A 16,837-nucleotide genomic window follows, 5' to 3' on the forward strand; every position below is an offset into this window, starting at 1 on the left:
TAATACATTTTTTCTTATTTTGTACATAATTATATGTCTCAAATACTCTTATTTTGAGATATTTTATATGAGACTAGTATTCAATGTGCTTCTAAATGAGTAAATAATAATAAATTATATGCATTTAATTTAATTTTATATTTAAAATTTTAAAAAATAATTTTATATTTAATTAGATAAGTAAACAAAAATTAAATAACTCTATGAAAAGAAAAAAAAATCAACTTTAATGTTTCAACCATGTCTAAATCTGAATAGTATTTCAATTATATATATATATATATATATATATATATATATATATATATATATATATATATATATATATATATATATATATATATATATATATATCTATATATATATATATATATATATATATATATATATATATATATATATATATATATATATAGTTTTTAGAGAGAATCTATTTTAATTAAATTATTTTAAAGAAATTGATAGAAAATTGTTAGTAGAGGTCACATGAGTATTATTAATTTTTTAATATAAATTTGGAACTGAAGAAATAAATATTGGATTATTGCATCATTTTCTTTGGTGATGCTTTCTCTCTCCTTGTAATAAATTCCCAAGGCTAATAGAAACTAATGTCATCTACTATAGCTTCAATTCTACAGATATGGACACAATGCGATTTTAATGCTACTCCACCATTATTTGACAAATTCAAATTAAATTAAATTAGTTTTTTTGTTTTACAAAAGTTAAAATTTTAGAAATTATTAAGAAATGTAATTTGTTAGCAATACTTTTATTTATTTGATCTCAAGTTGAATGGTTTAGGTAGAAGGAGTTATTGTTTGAGAACATTCATCCATAAATCATAGAACAATAAACATATAATAACAATCTACCCTATTTGAAAATTTCATTAATGTGAAACAATCCCTTTTCAAAGTTGCATCGCATTATCTTCTTCTAGTTAGGGTTCCTATAAAATTTTAATTGTTGAATAATGAACAAAACAATTAATTGGCAAGACTATAAACTTCTACTTTAAATATTGTCAGATATTTAGATATTTAGCTCACATTGTTTTCTTTCAATGCCAAAATATGTCTTATATTTATAAATGATTAATGTGACACAATTTTTCTCCTTATAAACATTACTTAATAGGCAGGAATTTTGATGCTTGTGTCACTTGTTTATTCTCGTCTCCTACAAACTTTTATTCTATTTATCACAATTTATAGATTCAGTGATACATCATACAATAATAATAATTAGTTGTTAATATTGATTGAAAATAGTGCAATATCTTGGTTGAATTCTACAATTTATGAACTAAGTATATTTGTAGTTCATATGGTGATGGCTTAAACATCACACGCTAAGCTTCATTCCAAGAGTGAAAGAGTTAAATAGTCAAAATTGACATATTTTTTCCAAGTTTAATTTTTTGTTTAGTGTCTGATGTTTGAGGCTTGCCATTTTAATGTCTACTAGGTTTCATATTGGTATTGGATTATCATTGTTATTATTTAGATTAATTAACATAGTGAAATAGTGTAAGAAAATTTATTGTAAACTAGCATTGACAATTGAAGATTGGTGAAATGATTCTAACTTAATTAATGTTTAAATAAATTATTATATTCAGTGTACTTGTCCATATACCAACCACCACCACCCTATGTACATTATAAAGGAATCACTTATTCTATAGTTACACGACTATCACAAATGTTCTAGATAGGGGAGAGGACCTAATACTTGAACATGTTCCAATAGTTGTGATAGGAGTTGTTGACTTGATACCTACATTTATTGACTTAATGTCCAATTTTTTTGACAAAATTGTACCAATACTTGTGACTTTAAAGTTGTTTGTACAATGTTGACTACCCAAAATTGAATAAAATGTACCCTTAGTTATAAAAATTAACCAGTGATGTGATGCCATAACAACTATTCAAGTATAGGTACCCTTTATGCACCCTTTATGCATGGTCATTGGTCTCACTTTTTATTTGGGTTATTTTGGACAACTTGGCAAAAAACATGCTAATGTGGCATCATAATGAGTGATGTGGACTTGAAACCTTAGTGGTAAGTAGGTGACTCACAAAGTAAGATGTTGTCATAAAATGGGAGTGATTTGAAATTTTCACGTAGGATTTTGATAGGTGTGAAGTTAGGGTGTTCAAGTACTAGGTCCTCTCCCCTATGTGTTTTCTTTGATGTATATAATTTTTTAATTTTTTATTTATAATATTCAGCTTTTGATTGGAGTTAGTGAGGTGACAAATCTGAGGGTCCTCATCTCCCAATCCAACACCCAAGACATATGAGCCTATACTAATCACCCATTTTTTACTGTTATTAATATCAAAAAGTTATTAAATTTAGCTAAATTTAATTTAATTATATTTTAAATATTTCTTTTAAGTTTGAAACACTTACATTCTAAGCTATGCACTATGAAACTCATCTTCAATAATAATATAGAAATCACAATAATCTTGTAGAAGGTAGAAACTTAGTTGTTACAGCACCACTACCATTACTTAACCAATACACTATTATTTTAAAATTAATTGCCTAAATTACACTATTAAACACTTGATTAATATTTACCAGTATTCTAAACAATCACAGTCGACATAAAACTGAGGTGAACTGAATTATACTTAAATAGGTAGTGTATGAATACCTCCGTTGTTTTACTTTAGACGTTTGCATCGATTCAGACACGTGATTCTTTTTCATCAGCCGGCACGACATATTCTTGCAGCGTGGAAAACAGCTTGTGTGTTGGACTCTGCCACACTACATATTGCAGCTGGGTACCGCTTTCTTGTTGTTCCCCTCACCTTCTTGGGGCCCTGCAATTCTAAGGTCCTCCTTAAGGTATACAACGACATAGTTCTTAGTAGTAGAGTAGCATGTAAAAACAGGTGTATAGAAATGAAAAGCACACCAGAAGATATATCTAAGTATTTCCAACTCCGGCAGGTTGACGGAACTGTTATAGCTACGGTTAATCCAAAGGCATGGGCATCTAAACCGTTGAACTGGATAAACATTTCAAAACTCAATGGTATTACTGTTGCTGGCAACGGAACCTTTGACGGTCAAGGGGCGGTTTGGTGGAAGCTTTCCCAATCCAACTATGAGGTAAATATTAGCTCAATTCAGCTAAACCAACACCTCTCACTTTCCTATATTTTTACAATCTTTATTTCATTAAAAATAAAATAACAGTTGAAGTATTTTGTGGTACAGTATTGTAGCGAAGGCGGGAGTAGTTACCCAAGCGTCAAGCCTATTCAGCTTTTCTCCACTATTGCAAATTATTATTTTTGTTTCCAACAATTCCAAGTACCTTAAAATTCTTACAATATTCATCTTTATAACGATTGTCTTATCTTAAAATATGTTGTTTTGTTAAACTGCAATTTCTTAAATATGTGCAGGCCTTGAGATTCTATGGGAGTTATGATGTGAGCGTAGAGGGCATCACGATACAAAACAGTCCACAGTGTCATCTCAAGTTTAACAATTGCAAATACGTTACAGTAGTTAATGTCACAATCTCGTCTCCTGAAGCAGCCCAAATACAGATGGAATTCATCTTCAAAATTCTCAAGAGGTTGAAATACACCATTCCTCAATCACATGCGGTATTTCAACTACTTTTCTTAATTAGTGTTAGAAATAGTCAAATCCACATCACCTGCTGTTAACAACCGATTAGAAACAGATTGCCTGTCAATTCCTATAAATTTGGTAATGGATAAAAATGTCCTCCTTGATACTAGGTAATACAACCTTATCACCTTATCTTCTAGAATCATCTTCTCATCTCATAGGCTTTTTATATATAAAGGCCATTGCATAGCCTTGTAGCAATCAGTTTGATGAATAAAATTTGCTTCTCTCTTAAGTGTTTATTTCTGTTTTTTCCGTTGCTAAGTATTTGTGCTTATTTCAGATCTTAGTAAATCTTAGATCTCTTATTTTTATCATGGTATCAGAGCAAGGTTTAGCCAAGTTCAGCTGGAGATTCATTTAGAAATTCAGCTAGAAATATTGCTAGAGGGTTTTGCTGCAGGCAAATAGTTTGTTGAAAATAGTTTGTTTGCAGGGCTGATTTTTTTTTTGGAGTGATATTTGATTGCAGGGCTGTTATGCTGCTGAAATATTGCTAGATTTGTTTGAACTTGATTTTTTTGCTAACATGAGTTCTTCAAATGAAGTTTTGCCTATCTTTGATGGAAGTGGTTTTGCAGATTGGAAGATTGCAGTCAAGAATGCTCTAAGAGAGAAGGCTTTATGGAGGATAGTAAATAAAGAAATTGGGGAACCTCAACAAACTGATAAAGAAAAGGAGTTGTGGAAATGTAAGTTGGAGCAAGCTAGAGGTATTATTAGTAAAGCTTTGAGCCCCAATCTCAATAGAAGATTTTTTGATATTGATAACCGAATAGAGCTATGGGAGACTTTAGAAAAAAATTATAAAGATGCAGACATGGCTAGCACGTTTAGTATAGAAGAAAAATTGATGAATTTAGATCCATCTTATTTTGAAAAAATGTCTGATTACTTCAATGAAGTTACTTTTTTAAATACTCAGCTAAAAAAAGTAGGTGTTGAATATGCAAAAAAGGATTTTCAGTTGATTGCAATGGTTGAAAGTAAACTTCCCCAACCATATAAATTTTTTAAGGAATCAAGAAAAAGGGTTCTTCAATTAAATCCCAATACCCCCCAGCAAACTTTTGATCAATTTTGCTAATCTGTTTTAGATGAAGAAGTTCAACTTATTAAAGAAAGGCATATTAAAAAGAATCATGCATATACAGCCAAAAGTAAATTCTTTAGAAATGATGGAAAAAAGAATTGGAAAGGAAATAATAAATTTCAAAATCATGAAGGTTCTAATCATTTTCTAGAAATTATGGTGCAGAAAAGCAAGCTGGAAGAAAGCTTTTTATTTGCAGGTATTGTGGAGGTGAGAATCACATGGAGAAGTTTTGTTTGAAGAAGAGGGACAATGAAAGGTAGCAATATAAGCCCAAGCAAGAAAGGTTTAAGGATGGAAAGAAGGATAATCATAGTTTCGTAGCTATCTCTTTAAAAAGGCAAGAGAAATCAAATGAGGAGGTAATTGCTACACCCAAAAGTAAAGCTAGTGTTAAAGGGGGATACTTTGCTTCAGATTCTAATAAAGAATGGATTTTAGATTTAGGGGCATCATCTCAAATGACTGGGGATAGATCTTTGTTTATTGATTTTTATGAAGGGAAGAATTCAAATCAAGAAATTTCTATTGGCAATAAAATGAAACTTCCAGTTTTAGGAACAAGAACTATTAATGTAACACATGGGTCTTTGAAAAATGTTTTATTGGTTAAAGGATTGGGGGTGAATCTTATTTCAGTATACAAAATAGTTCAAGCTAGATATGAGTTTGTTGTCAATGCTGATCAAGTTATTGTTAGAGATAGAAAAGACCCAAGCAATATAATTGCTATTGGTAGAGTTGATCATGAAGAGAATCTATTTAAATTTGTGAGGTTTCTTGATGATAAATATACACTCTCTCATGCTTTTATTGCTCGGACTGATTATATGTCACAACTTTGGCATGCTAGACTTGGACATTTAAATTATAGAAAATTACAAGATATGGTTAGAATGGATATGGTTAGAGGATTAACAAAAATTGCAGCTTTTGAAGGTGTGTGTGTGTGAAGGATGTGTGTTAGGAAAACATCATCGAGATCTTTTTGATTCAGGTAAAGCATGGAGAGCTAATCATCCATTGCAACTTATTCATAGTGATTTATGTGAACCAGGATATTCTTCACTTTCAGGTGCTAGGTACCTTCTCACTTTTATTGATGATTATAGCAAGAGAGTATGAGTTTATTCTCTTGAAAGGAAAAAAGAAGTGTTTGAAGTATTTCAAAAGTTTAAGGGATTAGTTGAAAATCAAAGTGGCAAAATAATTAAATGTTTAAGGATAGATAATGGGGGTGAATATTGCAATTATGCTTTTGAGTAATTTTGTGAAAATTATGGTATTAAGGTGCAAAGAACAGTTCCTTACACTCCTCAACAAAATGGGGTGGCTGAACGAATGAATAAAACTCTTTTAGAAATAGCTCGTTGTATGTTGCATTTTAAAAGTTTGCATAATAAATTTTGGGGTTTGGCTATTTCTTGTGCTGCACATATTATAAATAGAATCCCCACCAAAGTTCTCACAAATATCACCCCTGAAGAAGCATGGAATGGTAAGAAACCTCACATTGGATATTTTAAAGTATTTGGGTGTATTGCTTGGGCACACATTCCTGATGCACAAAGGGAAAAGTTAGATCCAAAGAGTCATAAGTGTTTGTTTATGGGTTATAGTGAAGAATCAAAGGCTTATAGGTTATATGATTTGACAACAAAAAAGGTCTTTGTTAGTAGAGATGTGAAGTTTGATGAGCATTCACAACTTTATAGCCACTCCTTCTCACTCTAGAACAACAAATGCTTCTCATTTTTCAGATATTTTAGAAGGAACTGGAGACTACATTGATGAGGATGAGTTGTGCACTTCTACAAATGATGAAAATACTAGTGAAAACAACACAACTAATACTTGTAATCAGACATTCTCTATAGGTAGTAATGATGAAGAAGATAACTTTTCAGCTAGCCAAAAGACAAGGAGTGTTGAAGAAATATATAAGCAAGGCTAAAAGATCCAAAGGAGGAATGGTAGTGCTCTCATGGCCAAAGTATTACAAGTAAATGACCCAAGATCATATGAGGAAGCTAGAGGGAAGAAAGAATGGGAGCAAGCTATGGAAGAAGAATATGATGCTTTGGTGAATAATAAAACTTGGGACCTTGTGCAACTTTCCAAAGGTAAGAATGTCATTGGTTGCAAATGGATTTATAAAACAAAATTTAAATCAAATGGTGCTATAGAAAAATTTAAAGCTAGATTGGTTGCTAAGGGATTTAATCAAAAAGAGGGTGTTGATTATGAAGATACTTTTGCTCCTGTCATTAAAATGAATATAGTTAGAATTATTCTTTCTTTGGTTGCAAGTCTTGGGTGGCATATTCATCAAATGGATGTAAAAAATGCTTTCTTAAATGAAGATTTATATGAAGAAATATATATGAATCAAACACCAGGTTTTGTAGATCAGCAACATCCTAATCTTGTTTGTAGATTAAAGAAGTCACTTTATGGGCTTAAACAAGTTCCAAGAGCATGGAATGAGAAGATTGATAGGTATTTTTAGCTTCATGGGTTTCACAAATGCAAATCAGATCCAAATCTTTATGTGAAGAAAGTGCAAAATGAAATTATTCTTGTTGCAGTTTATGTGGATGATTTACTCATAGCTGGACCAAATATTGGGTTAATTAGTGATTTCAAATCAGATCTTAAAGGGGCATTTCATATGAGTGATTTGGGTGAACTGAATTATTTTCTTGGCTTGCAAATTAGTAGACTTCATGATGGGATATTTATCTCTCAAGAAAAATATGCTTTGGATCTTTTAGATAAATTTAACATGCTTGAATGTAAGCCAGCCCTACTCCTTTCCAATCTAGAATTAAGCTTACTAAAGAATGTATTTCTAAGAAGGTGGATGCTACTTTATATAGACAGCTTGTTGGTAGCTTGGTTTATCTAACATAGTCTAGACCAAACATTTATTTTGCAGTCAATTTCGTATCTAGATTTATGCAGGAACCAAAAGAAACTCATTGGTTGGTTGCCAAAAGAATTTTACGATACATTTGTGACACCATTTACTATGGCATTCATTATAGTTGCAAGTCTTCAATTTCTTTGACTGGCTTCACAGATTCAGACTAGGGAAGTGACATAGATGATAGGAAATCTACTGGTGGTTATATTTTTCAGCTTGGGTCAGGTCCAATTACATGGAGCAGAAAAAAATAAACTACTACATCATTTTCCTCATGTGAAGTAGAATATAGAGCAACAAAAGAAGCTGGAAAGAAAGTAGTTTGGACTTGCAACCTTTTATTTGAGCTTGGTTTTGCACAAAGTTCAGCTACTCTTTTGTATTGTGATAATCAAAGTGCTATTCAAGTTGCAAATAATACTATTTTTCATGCTAAAACAAAACACATTGAGATTGATGTTCACTATATTCGGGATCTTGTTCAAGCAAATTTTGTTAATCTCCAATTCTATCCAAGTGAGGACCAAGTTGCAGACATATTTACTAAAAGTATGCTTGAGGCCAAATTTCTGAAACTACAGGACATGCTAGGTATGATTGAGGTGAACATTAAGGGGGGATAGTCATATCATGTTCCCCTCTTTTTTCTTTTTTTTTGTACATAGGTACCTAACAAGGCTTAATGTCGGGACCTTTCCTATCTATATTTTTTATTGTAATTTCTCCTACACATTATCATTAGTGGTAGAAATTAAGGGAGGATGTTAGAAACAGTCAAATCCACATCACTTGATGTTAACAACCGATTAGAAACAGATTGCCTGTCAATTCCTATAAATTTGGTAATGGATAGAAATGACCTCCTTGATACTAGGTCATACAACCTTATCACCTTATCCTCTAGAATCATCTTCTTATCTCATGGGCTCTCTATATATAGAGGCCATTGCATAGCCTTGTAGCAATCAGTTTGATGAATAAAATTTTCTTGTCTCTTAAGTGTTTATTTCTATTTTTTCCATTGCCAAGTATTTGTGCTTATTTCAGATCTTAGTAAATCTTAGATCTCTTATTTTTATCAATTAGATCATCTATCAGCTTTTCACGTTCACAATCTTTTATCTATATTCACAAGACTATTAGAAAAGAGTTAGAAGAAAATGATTGCCTATCTTACAAAATACTTGTATTGTAACAACTTTGTTGAATGAAAAATAGGAGACGACTGTGTGTCAATTCAAACAGGCTGCTTAGGCATCCGCGTTCATAATATAAATTGTGGTCCCGGTCATGGCATTAGGTAATTTCAGATATTTTATTTATTTATTTTAAAACTAGAAATAAATTATATTAATCTATAATTATAAATTTCTTAGAAACCTCAAACTCATTTAAGCATTCAAGAATAGTTTCTATTTCAAAATTTGAATCTTGATATCAAGAATAAGACTATAAATTAACCACCACAACATACCGATCATCTCAACATACATATTTATTCATTGATTTCAATGATTGAACAGTATTGGAGGACTTGGAAAAGATGGAACTAAAGCCTGTGTTTCCAATGTCAGTGTTTATGACAGCAACATTCATGATGCCTCCAATGGCGTTCGAATCAAAACATGGTAGGTATATTATGAATCTTTAGCAACTTTTTCATTGTTGGTGTACTTTTCTTGCATTCTGATGATAGATGACGGAATGGTTGATGATAAAAACTTTACGCAAATTTCTAGAATAATTAAATAGCTTGATATAGATTGTGGAAATCTTTTTATTTTAAAAACTCATTTCATCAACTGAATCTTTTCTGGGATGTCCTCTAATTCTTCTTATTGTCTATAAGGTTGAATTGGGCAGGTGAAAAGAGTCTCGTTCTCCAACATAAAGGTTTCCAACATAAGAATTGTTGGAATATTTAATACGATTGTTATTTTCCCTTGGAGCCAAATGCCCACCTAACACCCTGAACATTCAAAAAAATTATTATTGGCAGGTGAGATTTTGAAATCGAATATGAGAGGGAAAATAATCTTGTTGAAGACAAAAAGGAATGTTTTATCATTCATTCGACAAGTAAGTTGAGACAAAGAAAAGAGCTCAGAAGTTGCAGAGAAGAAAGAAGGAAAAGTGATTAGCAGATCCATTGGTGCAAAGATAGGAGGAAGTGTTATTCGTGCCGGTAGTTGCACGTGCTCCTTTGTGTCATTCTGTAAGTTTATAGCTTATAATTTTTCATTCGTCCTGTTGAAGCAGTGATTGCTCCATGCATTATTGTGTGCAGTCATTAGAGCTACAAGTTTAATGTTTAAAGTTTCAAACCTGAAGTTTTGAAGTTTTAAAATTTTAGAGTTAGTTTAGGATTTTCTGGTTGAAGCCGAATGCTCCCAGTTTTGTAATAGTTTGAATCCAAGTTGAATAGAAAGCAAGCAGGCATACTTGAATCCATTATTGTGCTTCTTCTATTCATTGCATTTTGGAAAGTTTATTTGAAAGTTTTAAGCTTTGAGTTTCTGGTTTTAATGGTGAAATCATTCACGCTGGAAGTTTGTCACTCGGTTTGCCCTTTAGCTTGAGTTTTTTTTAATTTTATGGTCATTACTAAGTTCAGTCAGTGCCTTCATCTACTAAGCTCCTCTCTGTAGTGGCTACCGACCTCACTCGATGTCGTCATCTACCGAGCTCCACTCTCCTGTGATTACCAAGTTCACTCGATAATCGCTTTGCCTACCAAGTTCACTCGGTAATCACACCCTCTTTCATTACCGAGTTGTGAGCTCTTCATTTACCGAGCTCACTTGGTATCCTTTGGTTACCGAGTTGTGTGTTTACCGAGCTCACTCAGTAACCTCTCCTACCACCTATTTTTCTTTGGTTATCGAGCAAAATTTACCACTCGGTAATAGTTGTTCCCGAGTAAGTTTTAGGGTTAGGTTGTTTTTTGTGATTGAAATTTTTAATATTTCTCACATGGTATAAGAGCTTTGAGACCCCACATCCAAAATGAGTTAGGGCATTTATTTTCTGGGATATTTATAATGGCAAGAGATGCAGGAAAGATATGGCAGCAGCCACCATCATTCAATGGACAGAATTATGATACATGGGCAAAGAAGATGAAAACCATTATGGTTGCAAATGATTTGTGAGAGTTTGTGGTTAATGGATTCAATGATGTGACTGATCCAACTCAGTATGCTTCCCTCACAAATGCATAGAAGACTCATTGGAAGGAGTCAAGGAGGAAGGATGCTAAGGCATTAAGTCTTATTGAAGCAGCAATGATAGAAACTATATTCACAAAGATTGCAGCAGCAAATTATGTTAAGGAAGCTTGGAATATCCTTGAGACAAACTTCAAGGGGACTGATAAAGTCCATACAGTAAAGCTGCAGAACATAAGGAGAGAGTTTGAGAACCTTCAGATGAAGGAAAATGAATCAGTTGCAGACTTCAGTTCAAGGACCTCCAATGTGATTAACCAACTGAAGTCAAATGGAGAAGACTATCAAGAGAAGAGGATAGTGGAAAAGATATTGAGGAGTTTACCTCATAAATATGACAACTTGGTCATGACCATAGAAGAGGAAAAAGACCTCACTGTTTTGACAATGTATGTGTTGATGGGTACACTTCAAACCCATGAGCATAGGATCAATAGATCTACATATTCTTCTACCCAAGAGCAAGAATTGAAGGATCAATAAAATCCAAGTGGAAGGGGGAGAGGAAGGAATGGCTCAGGAAAAAACTCTAGAGGTAGAGGCTAAGGTAATGGAGGACAAAGAAATGCTGCAGCAGAAAGCTCAAGAAGAACAGATGGAGCAAGTAGCTCACAAAATACTTCAAGAGGAGTTAAGAAAAACTACAACTCAAATAAGAGTAATGTAGAATGCTACTACTATCATAAATATGGGCATTATGCAAATGAATGCTGGAAGAAGTAGAATGATAAGTCAGGGCAAGCAAATGTGGCTGATGTGAATATGAGAAGTGCACCCAATGTTGTTGCCTTCATCATGTGTAATGTTGGTGAAGAAGGAAGCCCTGAGGTTTGGTACCTCGATAGTGGTTGTAGCAACCACATGAGTGGTAATGAAACCTTGTTTTCATTCATTGACAAGAGTTTCAAATCAGAGATTAAAATGGGTAATAATGGAACCCTACCAGTTGTGGGCAAAAGATCTATTATGGTCTGTACCAAGAAAGGTGAGAAAAGGAAAATACACAATGTGTATTTCGCCCTTGGTATGAAGCAAAATTTGATGAGCATTGGTCAGCTCATTCAAAATGGATACAAAGTGCTGATAGAGAATGACATGTGTGTTATTCAAGAAAAGGATGGGAGCAAGAATTTACTTGCAACAGTTCAAATGACCAAGAACAAAATGTTTCCCTTGAGGATTGAGACATGTTTCTCATCTCAAGTTAGTGCTACACCTCCCACTCAATCAGCTCTAAGGAGTGTGATTGAAGACCAGTCACGGCTATGGCACCTCAGGTATGGTCATCTTGGCTATGCTGGTTTAAATTTGTTGTCAAATAAAAGAATGGTAGAAGATTTTCCACATATAGAAAATTCATGTGACAAGTGTGAGGCTTGTATTTTGGGTAAACAACATAGGCTTCCCTTTAATTTTGAAAATTCTAGGAGAGCTAGATATCCATTAGAGTTAGTGCATACTGACCTTGTCGGTCCTATGCAAGTTACTTCCATTAGAGGAAGTACATATTTTATGACATTCAATGATGATTTCAGTTGTAGGACATGGGTGTATTTCTTAAAGAACAAATCTGAAGCATTTGATAAATTTGTAGAATTTAAAGCCTAGGCTAAAAGAGAATGTGGACACTATATCAAGGTCCTAATATTAGATAGAGGAGGGGAGTATATCCCCAATTCTTTTGTAAATTTTTGCAAGAAACATGGCATTAAGAAAGAGCTCACAGCTAGCTATACACCATAGCAGAATGGAGTGGCTAAAAGAAAGAACAGGACCATTGTTGAAATGGCAAGGAGCATGGTGAAAGAGAAAGGTCTCCCAACTGAATTTTCGGGAGAGGTTGTGGCAACAGTAGTTTACCTAATTAATAGATGTCCTACAAAGGCATTCCATGACAGAATTCGAATGGAAGCTTGGTCACGAATAAGATGGACAATTGAACACCTAAGGGTGTTTGGATGTGTTGCATATGCACATGTGCCTAAAGAGCAAATGTAAAAATTTGATGACAAAGGTGTGAAATGAATTTTCATAGGGTACAGCCCAGAATCAAAGGCATACAGATTGTATGACCCATTGAAAAATAAAATGATGCTTTCAAGAGATGTGGAATTTCTTGAAAATTAGTCTTGGTATGGTTCAATTGATGAGTCACCAAGCACTTCTAATAAAGTGCCATTTATGAATGAAGAGGATGTTGATGAATATCAAGAAGAAGGAGTAGATAGAAGGAAAGGCAAGAAGCCTCAGTCTTTACCAAGCTCCTCTAAGCATGACCGAGTGTCAGGGCCAAGTAGCAACAACGAAGATTCTAATCCCACACTCTGCTCCCTATTACCAAGAAAGACCAAGAGTCTTAGTGAGATATACCAAGATGAAAGGTATGAAGATTATGATGAGAGTGTTAATTTTGCATTATTTTCTCATAGTAATCCAATTTATTTTGAAGAAGCTATTAAGGAGAAGAAATGGTGTAAGGCCATGGATGAGGAAATAGATGATATAGAAAGGAATGAGACATGGGAGCTAACTGATTTGCATCCCAAGAAGCAAGTGATTGGAGTGAAATTGGTCTACAAGACCAAATGCAATGTTGAAGGAAAGATTGATAGGCATAAGACAAGGCTGGTAGTCAAGGGCTACAAACAGCAATATAGAAGAGACTATGATGAGACCTATGCCCCAGTTGCAAGAATGGAAACCGTGCATGCTGTCATAACAATTACAGCTCAGCACAAGTGGAAGGTATTTCAAATGGATGTGAAGTCTGCCTTCCTATATGGTGTATTGAAGGAAGAAGTATATGTGGAGCAGCCATTTGGTTATGAAGTTGCAGGTGAAGAGAATAGAGTATATAGATTGAAGAGAGCTCTTTATGGGCTCAAGCAAGCTCCACGGGCATGGTACAGTAGGATTGACTCATATTTGATGAGCAACGGCTTTAGCAAAAGAAATGGTGAGCCTACTCTCTACATCAAGGCATCAAATGGAAATGTGTTGATACTTGTCTTGTATGTAGATGACTTAATTTTTACTGGAAATGACAAGGCTCTAATTGATGAGTTCAAAGAGGCCATGAAAAGTGAATTTAAAATGACAGACCTTGGTCTCTTGAAATACTTTCTGGGCATACAAGTAAAATAAATGCATGATGGCATCTTCATCTCTCAAGAAAAATATGCAGGGCAGATCTTGGAGAGATTCAAAATGTAGAATAGTAAGGCAGCCCCCACACCAACACCAGTAGGTCTAAAATTGAACAAGGAAGACTCTAGCAAAAGAGTGGATCCACCACTATAAAAGAGTATGGTTGGAAGCTTAATGTATTTGACTGCAACTCGGCCAGACCTAATACATGTAGTAAGTTTGATTTCCAAATTTATGGAAACACCAAGGGATTCCCATTGGCAAGCGGGAAAAAGGATCCTAAGGTATGCGAAAGGTACCAAGGGATTTGGGATTTTGTATATTGCAAATGATGAATTCAAGTTGGTTGGTTACATAGATAGTGATTGGGCCGAAAGTATAGATGATAGGAAGAGCACTTCCGGATATATGTTTCATATGGGTTCGAGTGCAATTTCATGGGAATCCAAGAAGCAACCTATTATTGCTCAATCTACAATAGAGGCTGAATACATAGCAGCAAATGTAGCAGCATGTCAAGCAATTTGGCTAAGGAGGATCTTGACAGATTTGAATGAAACGTAAGAGGATGGAACCACAATCTATTGTGACAACATCTCATCTATTGCATTGTCCAAGAATCCAGTCTTCCATGGGAGAAGCAAATACATAGAAATTAGATATCACTTCATTAGAGAGTTGGTGGAGAATGGGGATATCAAAATAGAATTTTGTAGTTCTGAGCAGCAGCTAGTAGACATTTTTACCAAGCCATTAGGCATGGAAAGTTTTGTACACCTAAGAGAGAGTCTTGGTGTAGTTGATTTGGATGAGCAGTGGTCCTTGTTTGTCTAGCTCGGGACAAAGGAGGAGTGTTGGAATATTTAATATGGTTGTTATTTGCCCCTGGAGCCAAATGCCCACCTACCAACCTGAACGTTCAGAAAATTTATTACGGGTAGGTGAGATTTTGAAATTGAAAATGAGAGGGAAAATAATCTTGCTAAAGACAAAAGGGAATGTTTTATCATTCATTCGAAAAGTAAGTTGAGATAGAGAAAAGAGCTTAGAAGTTGCAGAGAAGAAAGAAGAAAAAGTGATCAGCAGATCCATTGGTGCAAAGACAGGAGGAAGTGTTATCCGTGCCTGCAGTTGCACGTGCTCCTTTGTGTCATTCTGTAAGTTTATAGCTTATTATTTTTCATTTGTCCTGTTGAAGCAGTGATTGCTCTAGGAATTATTGTATGCATCCATTAGAGCTGCAAGTTTAATGTTTAAAGTTTCAAGCCTGAAGTTTTGAAGTTTTAAAATTTTAGGGTTAGTTTATGGTTTTCTGGTTGAAGCTGAATGCTCCCATTTTTGTAATAGTTTGAATCCAAGTTGAATAGAAAGCAAGCCAGCATACTTGAATCCATTATTTTCCTTCTTCTATTCATTGCATTTTGGAAAGTTTATTTGAAAGTTTCAAGCTTTAAGTTTTTGGTTTTAATGCTGAAATCATTCATGCTGGAGGTCTGTCACTCAGTTTACTCTTTAGCTTGAGTTTTTTTAATTTTATAGTCATTACCGAGTTCAGTCGGTGCCTTCATCTACCAAGTCCTCTCTGTAGTGGCTATCAACCTCACTCGGTGTCTTCATCTACAAAGATCCACTCCCCTGTGGGTACCGAGTTCACTCGATAATCGCTTTGCCTACCGAGTTCACTCGGTAATCACACCCTCTTTGGTTATTGAGTTGTGAGCTCTTCATTTACCGAGCTCACTTGGTATCCTTTGGTTACCAAGTTGTATGTTTACCAAGCTCACTTGGTAACCTCTCCTGCCACCTATTTTTCTTTGGTTACCGAGCAAAATTTATCACTCGATAATAGTTGTTCCCGAACAAGTTTTAGGGTTAGGTTATTTTTTGTGATTGAAATTTTTAATATTTCTCACAAGAATGCCCAATGCTATTGATCAATTTTACTGTGATAAAAGAGTGTGCACAAATCAAACATTAGGGGTCTATATATCAGACGTGACATACGAAAACATCAGAAGCACTCACATGGAAACACCAGTTTATATGGCATGCAGCAATCACATGCCATGCACTGATTTGAAGTTGGTAAACATTCAACTTGAGGCTGCTGTTTCATATGGGAAATTAGATGCTTTCTGCTTGAATAGCTATGGACAAAAAACATCAAGTGTTAATTGTCTTCAATCTGGAAGACCCCAAAACGACCCCTCCCATACTTAATCACCTCCAGATCAATGCTAACATGCACCCACTTCTTTAACACATATTTGTCATTTTATCAAGCTTCTACTTCCAATATTTGTGTGGCATTTTACTGGAAGTTGGATTCTAAAGTTTTAGGACATAATGAATATGTTGGATTGAAAGCATTGTAACTTTGAGTCAAAGAACTAACAAAATTTTTGTTAAGTTATATTGGGTACCATTTTTTTAAAATCAAAGTACATTTTTCAAATGAATTTGGAACTATATTTAGCTTCATAATTCTTTGATGGACTTTGTTCATTCAACCTTTGTCAAACTCTTTTTCTCTTTTTACTAAGGTTAGATCACGAGAGATGTCCAGCTCTATCCGTTCATAACTTATGGTCCCATATTGTTTGCAGTTTTTATCCTTTGCGTCTTCTTGTGTTGTCATTTTCCTTCTCTTCTTTGTTATCCTATAAATGTAAAGCATTTTTAGCTGATATTTGGCAAAAAAGGAGGGGACATCGGAACCCACAATGATATATTCAACTCGTATGGAGGCATCACGCCTCTCCACAA

The 16,837-nt window shown here is 34.1% G+C and overlaps 1 pseudogene; it reads left to right on the forward strand.

Annotated features, from left to right (window-relative positions):
- LOC149576705 (polygalacturonase At1g48100-like) overlaps positions 1-16,312 on the forward strand; it is a 16,613-nt pseudogene extending 301 nt beyond the window's left edge.
- Positions 16,313-16,837: the final 525 nt, after the last annotated feature.

This window comes from Cupressus sempervirens, chromosome 1, assembly GCF_028749045.1.
Source record: "Cupressus sempervirens isolate cs-2001-9-10 chromosome 1, ASM2874904v1, whole genome shotgun sequence".
Classification (NCBI taxonomy): domain Eukaryota; kingdom Viridiplantae; phylum Streptophyta; class Pinopsida; order Cupressales; family Cupressaceae; genus Cupressus; species Cupressus sempervirens.